Genomic DNA, 13,209 nt, shown 5'->3' with positions numbered 1-13,209 from the left:
CATGTTACATATCTCACCTCATTGTTTGTGTGTTGATAACAGTTGAATGCGTCTCGGGTTGATATGAACCATGATTCAACTACTGTACAAGAAAGCGTATAAATTGCACAAAATCTTTTGAAGCCTGGTTATGCATATACGTTTAGCTGTGTATGCATATACAGTAGAACCTCGATAACTTAACTTTGAAAATACACGTCATGGGAAGTCTGGTTGGGTAAAGTCAAGGCTGAAACTTTACAAAGCTTGTTCAATTTCTAGATTTACTTTTCCCCAGGCGAGTGTGTTGTGTGCTGCTGCTGTGAAGGTGAGAAGGCAGACCAGCAGTGTTGCTATTTGAACTTGACCAGTATCGAGGTCAAGGACACATCGAGCTCCACGCTCCTCTCACCGTTACTCCAACTGCTAACTGCTATTGGCCTACAGTAGTTGTTTTTGTTTTGTTAAAAAAAATTGAAGCAAAACTTTTTTTATCTGCACTAATAACAATAATTTGAAACACTAGTAAGTATGATTTCGAAAGTTGAGCGCTATCTTCTTACTACATGAGTTCCACTTTTCATTCTGTATCACCATGCTGTAAAAATGTTAATTAAAAAATGTTAATATTAAAATGTAAATTATTTATTGCATCATCCTTAACATTTAATCCTAAGTCAGTGATACAAATCTTAATCTAGGTCTTCTCTTTCTGGACCCTTGAATACGCTTTGTGTAAATTTTAAAATGGTGACAAATAGTGGAGTCGTAATTCGCCCTTTATGCCAATAAGATTTTGATATTACCAGGGCCAGTTAATGACAACGGTCTTGGGTGTTCATAAACTAACCATCGCAGTTATAGTTGGTCGGAATCTGAATGTACCGTTCTTCTCCTCCCCCGCCCCACACTCACCTCTCTAATTACACACCTCTAAATTGCAAATACAGGAGAATCAACACACAGTATAACAAAAAATTTGAAAGAGGTTTCTTTAGATAAGTTGGTTCAAACTTTTTTCCTCTAATATTTCAATTTTAGTTTACTAACTACTAATAATGGTTCAAAGCTGGTCATTAATGTTTCCGTTTCCGGTCATCAGTTTTGAAATTGACAATACATTTCGATCTACCTATTTATACTGTATTTATATAAATTGTTAGAACAACTTTGAGCCATTCTAGTGGTAATATACAGTGATTAGAATAATCAGTACGAGTGTGATTGAGACAGTCCCGTAAATTACGAAGCTATGGTCATGGTCAAATATATACGGATGATAGGAACTCGCGACAGAAAAAAGTGCACAATCTTTTTCCTACGACCATCACATCAACTTTGAGCTATTCTAATGGTAATATTCAATGTGAAGAATATGCAGTGTTAGTTAGTATCATTGAGGCAGTCCCATAAGTTACGAAGCTGTAGGCAAATCTATATACGGTTTTTGAGCACGCGCGACAGGAAAAAGTGCACAATCTTTTACTAAGCCCATCACACCAACTTTGAGCCATTCTAATCGTAATATACAATGTGTAAGAATGATTGCATTTTATTCTATCGTATATTTTTGTATATTATTGCTAATAAGTTACCCTAATACCCGACCTTCGTACGGGGTTGGCGTATAAGTATAACACGCTTACTGCAGTTATACAGTACCGTACTGTGCTTTGCGTTTGCAATGGGAGATGAGGGGACATGTTTTAAGAAGATTTGGTTTACTATAATTTACGGTATACTATTAGTAAAGCACACCTACCATAGCCATAATGTAGTTAATGCGTGATTGAACTTCAAACAAACAAACACACAGACTTTCACATTTATTTATATTAGTATGATATTTTTAAAATATTTATCTGCCCCGGGACTTTGAAAGCGTAAAGTATGGTCTAAAATTGTTCTAAGTTAATGTTTTAGGCTTATGGCATTTTCTTGTGTAATAAAAAAAGAAACGGGAAAGGTTACAACTAATTTACTTGTTAAACAACTGAGGATAATGCATTATTTGTTGAAATAGATTATTAGGCAATGAACTGCAACAAGGGGTTTGAGGGCTTTTAAATAAATTTAGATGAATATTCTGCTTTCACTGGAGTGATCCAAAAAGTATTAAAACTTACAATTTTCAACAAACAATTATTGCCATATTTAGCAGAGTTAACACTCTGGAATGATACAAATTATTCCTTGAAAAAAAAAACATAACCAAAGCAAACAAAGAGACTGTTTTTTACCCAAAATATATATAGTTTACAGGGATGCCTATCCTGACAAATAGAAAATTTTATTCTGAGTTTGTTTAATTATTACAATAATTAATTTGTTTTACATTTGAGCTTTTTAGGGACTTATGTTCCTACAATCCACTGGTAAATTATTGTTACAACTAAACATCCCATATAGTAGAACAAAAATGCCAAGTAGGCCTATAGCGTAGATGGGGCGATAATGAATTGGTTCATTATATTAATGATTTTGTATTTAATTCAGCGAGTCTACGCCCCTGGATTTAACTTTCCTCCCGCCGCATGGCAACACTGCTAGGTAAATGCAGTGATGTAGTTAGTATTTTGGAACTAAATTTCCCGTTCAAGTCCGGCTTCTGACGCGATGGCAAAACTATAATAATTAATTATACTGTTTTGATTTTGATTTGAAGTCCGGCTCAAGTTATGGGAAAGATTAAGTATACTTGTAGAGGTAGAAGTTTTATAAACATTCATGGACATTGGTCAGTGAAGCTGAAGCACATTCTATCTTTATCAGTCACTGTTGCTGCACTAAAACTATATCAAGTTTCGAGACACAATCCTGCACGGAACTTTAAAAAAATAATCTATAAGTATAAAAGAGGATGTTTGTATATATATATATATATATATATGTTTGGCAGTGATAAACTCAGACACCGCTGAACCGATTGCCACGAAACTTGGTACATACGTGTAGAATTTCATGGAATAGGTGTATACACCATCAATTTCGTGATCCGTCCAATCGGCTCCGCCCCAGTGGCTCTGGAGTTTCCCATGTTAACCTTATGAGGAATGGAATTAATGAATCTTAACAGCTGTTTCAATTAAACAAGTTGGTTCTGTTCTATGATGTTCAAAAGCATTAAAGTTACAAGGATTACCAACAGGGTGCAGCACTATTATTTCATTTACATTTATGACAACAGCTAATTTGCAACCAAAAGGTGAGTGAGCATAGCGAACGAACTTCAACCTGGAGGCGAGTTAGCGTAGTGAACGAGCTAACCTGAAGGCAAGTGAGCGCAGCGAACGAGCTCCAACCTAAAGGTGAGTGAGCGTAGCGAACGAACTTCAACCAGGACGTGATGGAGCCGAATAGAAAGACCAAAAATATTGTCTACCCACTAGCATTAATATAAGAGCAATAATAAAGAATCGGTTATACTTTGTACTATATGTGTTTCATTAGTTGTCATACGTATTTTAATTTAGTTATAAGCACTTCATATACAATAAGACAATTAAACGTTACGGTACTTAAATTATAAATAGTCAAAGGCAAGACAACGTCTGCCAGGTTCAGCTAGTATATATATATATATAAATTTACCGGGTGTTTCAAAATGAATGACCCGGTTTTAACGCTTTATAACTTTTATCTTTTATACTATTAAACTTCCCGCTATAAAATACACATCAAACGAAAAAGCAACTCAAAGAGTTTATGCCTTCCAAAAGACACATTATTTAACAAAATAGATCCAGTAGAACTGTAGATTTAATTGTACAAAGTTAAAAAGTAATCTCCAACTTTTTTACCACTAGAAATTTGGAGGTTGCTTGACGTTTTTGCAAATAACTTTTAGGAGGAAATCGACCAAAGTGGAAGGTAATATTCCGAAAGAGAATAAAATTGCCTACAATATACTATTATGCATTTCTTGAAAATACTCAATAAATGTAGCCTAAATTTGCCTTAAAATAAAAAGTGTGAAATTTAATGTTTGCTATGTCTATTGTCTACATTGAAGACTGGGATTTTCAATTTTTTTTTAATTTTGAGGCAATTTTTGGTACTTTTCTTGAGTATTTTCAAGAAATGCATAGTAGTAGATTGTAGGAATTTTATTCTCTTTCGGAATATTACCTTCCACTTTGGTCGATTTCCTCACCATTTAAAAGTTAGTAGATATAATATACGGGTTTAAAGTCACTTGGGGCACGTTTTCCCATAAGAAATAACATGGGATCATTTTTTGGCCACTAAAACCAAAAATCCTGATCTTTTGCCTAAATATCCCTATAAAATTGTCAAACCTTATTTCTTACTTATTCCCCATAAATATATTCGATATTAAGCTAAAAAAGCTATTTCTTATATTTATTGACCCTTACAAGTGTAAATGTAGAGTAGAGGCAATATGATGGTTTAACATCACTTTAGGCACGTTTTCCCCATAAGAATAACATGGTGAGCTTTTTTTGACCACTTTTTTAAAAATCCAGCTCTCGGCCTATACAAGCCTATATAAATGTTCAATACCATTGTACAACACTATTACTATTTCAAATCCATATCCATTCACATGTATATTCTCAAAATCATCAACTTGACAGTGCGAGGTTTGTACGCGAACTCGGGCGCGCTCCCGGCTCATGGCGCGCTCCTGACCTATGGTCAGGCTTCTTGCTCCTGACTCATGGTCAGTCTTCTCGTCTCTAGTGGCAAATACTGATTAAGTCTTGAGTGGGTGACCTCCCGTTGAAGTAATTTCTAATTAAAAATTTTGAAATTTATGTAAAAACTTCTTAATTTTTAGTTAAAAAATTTGAAAATTTCACAATTCCTGGTTAAAAAATTTTGAAAATTTCACAATTTCTGGTTAAAATTTTTGAAATTTTCGGAAAATCTATAAATAGAGGTGACATCAGCCCAAGTCCTCATTCCTAAACATGAAGCCGTCATGTCAACACTGCTCCGTGTCGCTCTCCACCAAAAGTAACCTGATTCGCCACTACAAGGTAATTCATCAAATGAATGTGAAACTGTGCAAGGTTTGTGATTTAATCTGTGATAATAATGTGGCTTTAAAATCACATATATTACAAAGTCACAAGACTTGTAATTTTTGTAAGAAAAATGTTGTTGGCCATTTTAGAAGACATATCAATTCTTGCAACAATTGTCCATACACAATGATAAAATTTGTTGGTGAATCAATTAGAGCTGAACTTGAAAATACTCTCAAGTCTTTTCCTCTGCCAATAAAATGGACTTTAGTTAGGAGAATTAAATTTATAAAATATTCAATGGATAAAAATGGAAAATTAGTTAATGAAAAAGAATGTATAGCGGATTTTAGAAGTCTTACTACCTTAATTATTGAGAAAAGAGATTTAAAGCCTCAAATTAAAAATGCACTTTTAAAGATTGATGCATCCATTCACAAATATCAAGCCCAAGGCAGTGGTTGGATATATGACCATACTAAGTATTGGCAGCTGCATGTTTACAAGTATAAACCCCTAACTCCAAAGTCATATATCCCCACACCAGAGATTATTCAATCAAAACATGCAGTTCTAAATATAAGAAATTTTGACAATAAATGTTTCCTTTGGTCGATATTAGCAGCTTTATATCCAAGGAATTGTATCAATGAAAATGCTAATAGAGTCTCTAATTATGTACCCTATGAAAGTCAGTTAAATATGACAAATATAAAATATCCCGTAAAAATATCTGATATTGATAAATTTGAAACACAAAATAATATAAGTGTTAATGTATTTGGAGTTGAAGACCAGAAATGTGTATATCCATTAAGAACAACCAAACTGAATAGTAATACCCATGTAGATTTATTATTATTACAAGAAGGTCGTAAATCACATTATTGTTTAATTCGTGATTTTGATAAGTTAATGTTCCATTGTACAAAAGATAACAATAAGAAGCATTTTTGCAAGCTGTGTTTGCAACATTTTTACACCAATGATAAATTAGAACGTCATATAACATATTGTAAGAATTTTGATGCGCAAAGAGTGGAAATGTCTAAACAAGATATATTACAATTTAAAAATTATAAATATCAAATTAAAGCTCCATATGTAATTTATGCTGATTTTGAATGCTTTATAAACTCCAATATACATATTCCATCGGGTTTTGCATTTGTCGTAGTAAAAGATTCAAAAATTATTTCTGAAGAGTTGTACAGTGGTATAAATGTTATGGATGTGTTTTTCGAAAGGCTATTTGAGACTTATGATTATATTAAAAATCAAATGGCAATATACATTCCCCTAGTAATGACTCCTGAGCAAGAGGTATCTTTCCAAAACTCAACACACTGTCACATTTGTGAAAAGCCCCTATATTTTGATAGGGTGAGAGATCATTGCCATTCCTCTGGGCAATACCGTGGAGCTGCCCACAATGATTGTAATTTAAACTATAAAGTAACAAAGAAAATCCCAATATTCTTCCATAACTTGAAAAATTACGATGGACATTTAATAATGCAACACTTGGGAAAGTTTAATAAACATAAATTAAATTGTATAGCTAAAGATATGGAAAAATATATATCATTCTCTGTTGATGATTTGATATTTTTAGATTCCTATAACTTTCTGTCCCTTCCATTATACAAATTAGCTTCCAATTTAAATACATTTAGATTCATAGACAATCCACTACTACAACGTAAAGGCGTATTTCCATATGAATATATGACGGGACCAGATAAGTTCGCAGAGTCTCTACCTCCAATTGAAAAATTTTACAGTACTTTAACTAAAGAACATATCTCTTCCAATGAATACGAACATGCTAAAAATGTCTGGACCCATTTTAATATAAATAATTTACAAGAATATCATGATTTATATCTTAAAACAGATGTATTGCTACTGGCTGATGTGTTTGAGACATTTAGAGACCTGTGTTTAAAGGATTACAAACTGGACCCCGTACATATGTATTCACTTCCTGGATTAACATGGGAGGCCTGTCTTAGAATGACTGGTATAAAATTACAACTATTTCAAGATATTGACATGCATTTGTTCATAGAAAGTGCGATTAGAGGAGGAGTCAGTATGATTTCTACACGTTACGCTAAAGCCAATAATAGATATATGGGTGAACACTACGACCCCAATCAAGAGAGTGTGTATTTAATATATTTAGACTGTAACTCGCTATACTCTACAGCAATGTGTGAGCCACTGCCCGTGGATGGATTTCGTTGGACAAATGAGATAGACTACAAATATAATCAAAATGATGAGTTTGGATACATTTTAGAAGTTGATTTAAAATATGATAAAAGCTTACATGATTTACATAATGACTATCCATTAGCACCAGAGAAAATGAATGGCAAATTAATACCTAATTTAAATGACAAAACTAAATATATTTTACATTACAAAGCATTACAAAAATATGAGGAATTGGGTTTGATTGTTACAAGATACCACAGAATTTTAAAATTTAGACAGTCTAAATGGCTTGCGCCCTATATTAATTTTAATATTGAAAAACGAAAATGGGCTAAAAATGATTTCGAAAAAGACTTTTACAAATTGTTAAATAATAGTCTCTTTGGTCGAACAATTATGAATCAACGAAAGTTTCGTGACATTTATCTCAAGGATGAGTCACTATTAACAAAATATGCCACTAATCCAAGGTTTGACTGTAGCAAAAAGTTCGATAACAATTTACATGCTATACATTTAAATAAATTAGTTGTAAAGTTTAATAAACCTATATATTTAGGAATGACAATTTTGGATATAAGTAAAGTAATAATGTATGATTTCCACTATAATTATATGTCAAAATTTAAGAACAAAAGATTTCTTATGACAGATACAGATTCTTTAATGTATTCTATAGTTACTCAGGACTTTTACAAGGAAATAGAATGTGACTTGCACTTTTTTGATACCTCTGGATATAGTAAAGACCATTTCTTATACTCTGATAAAAATAAAAAAGTCACTGGCAAGTTTAAAGACGAATTAGATGGTCATATTATGTATGAATATTGTGGTTTAAGACCAAAGTTATATTCTTATATTCCTCTTAAATGGTTATATGAAGAAGACAAGCAAGCTTTAGAGGTGAAGAAAGCTAAAGGAGCTGATGGTGCTACAGTTAAACATCTCCTTAGACATCAACATTATTTGAACTGTCTTGCAACTGGGCAAGATTACTATGAGAATGTGACAAGAATTAAATCTACAAATCATCATCTTCAAACCTTGACCATGAACAAGAAAGTACTATCCTTTGACGATGACAAGAGGTTTATTCTTGAAGATGGCATTAATACTCTTGCGCTTGGTCATTATAAAATTGATCAAACATGAATTGTATGTGTAGATATAAAATAAATGCAAATGTTAAAAAAACTCCAGTCTTTTATTTATTTACCCTTACCATCCTCTTGATAGAATTGGTCAAACATAAATCTATATTTACCATTATTCTTTGACCTTTCTTTGTCTATTACGAAAAAGCCATATTTAGTTTTATCCCAACATTGATGACAGAGATTTTTAAATTGGTCAAATGAAAAGTCATTACCAACATGATTGTGATATACATGTTTTAAATTTAAATCATCTTGTTTGAATAATATTAGGAAATTTACATTATCACGTAAATGTTTGTGTACTTTGCTGTAAGATTGACACAAGTAAAAACAGTTAATATTTTTATGTCGACCCATTGAGAAAAATTGTGTAATATTTGGACTATTTATGTCATCAAATACAACAACTGACTGTGATTTTACATCATTTGGTGTGATTTCACAGTCAGTAAACGTGTGTAATTTCACTTCATCACACAAACTAAATATGTCAATTATTTTTTTATATTTTTCTTGTTCTAAAGATTTAGATATTAAATATAAGTTTGTAAATTTTAATCCTTCCTTTCTTACAATTAAGTTATAAATTACAACCGTCTTCCCACTTCCACTTGGACCACAAATAACACATCGAATATTGGTAGGAAATAGACCCAACTTCTTTGGTATATTTTCCTTAGTATGTACTATTTTAAATTTGTGTTTTTGTTGAATAAAAGACATTTTTTATATAATAAAAATGGTAAAAAATGTCAATAAGAAAACATGTAAAAAGGGCAAAGGTTTATTCCTAAAGCCATACAGGGGTCGAGGGTTATTGAATACTCTTATAAATAACCTTCCATTCCCACTTCACATACCATCATATCGGTACTGTGGACCTGGAACGAATATACGTGAGAATCTAGCTAAAAATGTACCTCCAAAAAATAAACTAGACTCTTATTGTAAAGAGCATGACATATTCTACATGAATAATCCCGATACCGCTTCTCGGAACAAAGCAGACATGAGATTAGCAGACTTAGCTTGGACTAGAGTTACGGCCAATGATGCAAATCTCGCTGAAAAAGCTGCTGCTTATGCCGTAACAAATTTGATGAAGGCAAAAGCAAAAATGGGAATGGGATTAAAATTTAATAAAAAAGATGGACAACTACCAGCTGTTAGAGGCCGCAAAAGACGTGCCTCACTTCAGGGGGGTGTACCTAAAAAACGAGCTAAAAAATCTAAAACCAAGAGTAAAAGAGTGCGGAATAGTTAATTTAGACAGTTCATCTGGCACACATTGGACAGCATATCGTAAAAATAAAGATATTGTAATTTATTTTGACCCATTTGGAATCCAACCTCCAAAAGAAGTAATTAAATATTTTGAGGGATATAAAATATTCTATACAACTGATCAAATACAAGATTTAAATAGTTCTATTTGTGGAATTTTATGTTTATCATTCATAAAAAATTTTTGTTTATAAAAATGGATTCATTTACTATAACATTTTCGGGTACAGAGTCAGAGCTAAAGTCAGTGTTCTTTCCTCCCATAGAATTAAATGATGATTATGTAATTGGATTAGTAGATTTTCAAAGTTATAATTCTATATTTAATGTTAAAAAACCTCTAAATACTTTAACATATTACAAAGTAGAGAAAATGACATTACCAAAAGGAGAGATCTCTGTCGATGATTTAAACCAGTTATTAAATGGTAAACTTAAAGTTATAATAGATAAAAATGGAGAAGCATTAATTAATACCAAATCCAAACTTTTGTTTAAAGGGCTTATTCCAAAATTAAATCAACTTAAGGGCAACAAATTAACCATTAGAGAAGGTGATGATGTTTTCTATTATGACCACAATGCTCCAGTTACAATAGAAATTTCTGAAGGAACATATGAGGTGGTTGAGCTTGCAAAGGAAATTCAAAAGCAAATCCCAGACTTTTTCCTTACAGCTAATAATAAAACTATGAAAGCGACACTACTTTCTAGCCACGTGTTTGATTTTACAAAAACATGTTTAGGGTCTGTTTTATTGGGATTTAAAGGTGTATCTACTCCTGGTGTTCAGTTTGAATCTACAAATAAAATAAACATTAATAATGTAAATGTGATTAGAGTAAAATGTAATATTGCAAACGGGTCCTATTTAAACGGAAACAAATCACACACCATACATAGCTTTTATCCAGAAGCTCCTCCTGGCTACAAAATTATCGAAGTTCCAAGAAATATTATATATTTTCCTGTAAATAAGAGAAGTTTAGATGTTGTCAGTATTACATTTGCCGATCAACACGACAAGGCAATTGACTTTAACGGAGAAGAAACTACAATTACTTGTCATATAAAAAAGATATGAGAATTTATAAGAATTTATCTATAAGTGTACAAAATGCTAGGTTCCTAAAATCAATAGGACTAAAGTTAAAATTTTCTATTAATAAAAATGGAAGATTTTCTAGACGTTACAGGGAAATCCCAATTCGACGATAGTGTGGTTAAAATTACAAATCACTCCTATGTTCCCCACAATACTTTAGCAATAAATAATTCTGATGAAATTCGAATATGTATTAATAATCAAGATTTGCTAACTCTACCATGTAGGAGTTATCTGTATATTAAGGGAGAAATTGAAAATCATGATAAAGGTCATTTTATAAATAATGCATTTGCGTTCTTATTTGATGAAATTAGATACGAAGTTGCAGGTAAAGAAATAGACATTGTAAGAAACCCAGGAATTTCTAGTCTTATGAAAATATTGAGCTCTTACAATAAAACTACTAAATTGTCAAATGTAGCATTTGATTCTGACACGAATTTAAAAGAGTTCCATAAAGGTGGCAAGTTTAGTACTTGTTTGCCATTAGAGATGTTAATGGGTGTATTTGAGGATTTTAATAAGGTATTAGTAAATGTCAAACAAGAATTGGTGTTGAAAAGATCCAAAAATGATTTGAATTGTATATTAACAACCACTAGTGCTCCAGCCAGTGGCACTGCTGATACGATTCCCAAAATTACACTTAACTCAATTCAATGGGTAATGCCACACGTGATACCATCAGATGGAGAGAAGTTACAATTACAAAAGATGTTATTGCAAAATAAAAATTTGCAAATTGCATTTAGAAGTTTAGAGCTGCATGAACTTCCATCATATCCCAATACCACAAGACATACATTGTCAGTAAAGACATCTTCAAGTTTAGAGAAGCCTAGGTATATTATATTTGGTTTCCAAACAGCTAGGGATAATGGTGCACGAAAAAGAACTGATGAATTTGATCACTGTAAATTAAAAAATCTCAAAGTATTTCTAAACTCTGAATATTATCCTTATAGTGATTTGAATCTCGACTTTGAAAATGGAGATGTCTCTAAAGCTTATGAGATGTTTATGAGGTTTAGAGAGACTTACTATAATACTATCCCAGATCCTATGATTAGTAGGGCTGAGTTTATGAAGAAATATCCACTAATTGTAATAGACTGTTCTAGACAGAACGAAACAGTGAAGGAAGGAATTGTTGATATTAAATTAGAGATTGAAACTGCAGAAAATGTGCCAGCAAATACATCTGCATATTGTTTGATAATACATGATAAAGTGTTTGAGTACAATCCTTTGTCAAATGAGATAAATAAAATGTAAATAAAAGATGAAAAACATTCAACAAGAATTGGTTGACTCTGCAAATCAAATACGAGAGAAATATAGAGCTTTAAAACGTGGCAAGTTTCTAGAGGCTGAAGAGAGGTTCCAAACATTCCAACCTTTAATAGAGCCATTACAAGAATTAAAAAAAATCACAGCTATTGGCAAAACAGAGAGGCCTCAAATGGAGATACTCCCAATGACTCCATCTAGAATATCAATGATACCAAGATTACAACCATTACAACCATTACAGCAATCCACTCCACAGAAATTAGATTTTGGTCTTTTAGCATCAGACTATTTAGGAAATTACCTCAGTAAAAGTAGTATGACAGACACTACATATGGTATTAGACGAGAAGCAAATAAATTTTTTATTGGAAATAAGGAAGTTGATATTGCCAATGATGATGTCACAGTTGCAAATAAAACCTACAAGGGGACAAAAGGCTTGTGGCAGTTGTTAACTTTAAAAGAACCTGAGGATTATACTCAGGTTGATTTGCAAAATTATAAAGAGATTTTGGAAGCCACAAATGGACATTTAAAGAGTTACAAAGATGGTGCACCAATTTCAAGTAATAGACATACTAAATATCTTAATATAATTAAACCTCTTTTTAAATCTGTTGGTGAAGGTTTGAGACAAGTGACTGGTAATAAAATAGACTATATTTATTGGGATGATCCTAATGAGCTTGTAGATAGGTTAAGACTTCTTTGGCTAAGTCGCCAAGCCGGTAACTCAGGAGTGGATAATGAAATAGATTCCATTATTGAGGAATTAAGAGAAAGTGGAATTATTTATTAAATAAAAATATGTTTATAGATAATTTTTATCGTTTATATAATCCATATAATAAGCCTACAGAACCCAGGGCTAGTCATGAACCTACTTTAAATTTAAAAGACGATAGTTGGAATTGTTTAAACCGTAAAATTGGTAATGTTAAAGATGGGGAGTTTGTAGATGATGTATCAACTTTGGGTCAGACATTAACTAGAAAAGGTGATGTATTTTTACAAGGTAAAACTAAATATGAGTTTTTAGAATCTAAGAATAAAAATTGGAATGCTAAAAAACAGAAAATTACTAATGTGGAAAAGGGTGAAAGTTTAGATGATGTGCCCACTTTACAACAGACTTTAATACGAACAGATGGTGGTACATTTGTACAAGACA

This window comes from Macrosteles quadrilineatus, unplaced genomic scaffold (assembly GCF_028750875.1).
Source record: "Macrosteles quadrilineatus isolate MER2022 unplaced genomic scaffold, UCM_ALF_1.0 Scaffold_1__1_contigs__length_201487025, whole genome shotgun sequence".
In the NCBI taxonomy this organism is placed as follows: domain Eukaryota; kingdom Metazoa; phylum Arthropoda; class Insecta; order Hemiptera; family Cicadellidae; genus Macrosteles; species Macrosteles quadrilineatus.
Note: the sequence above shows the minus strand (reverse complement) of the source record.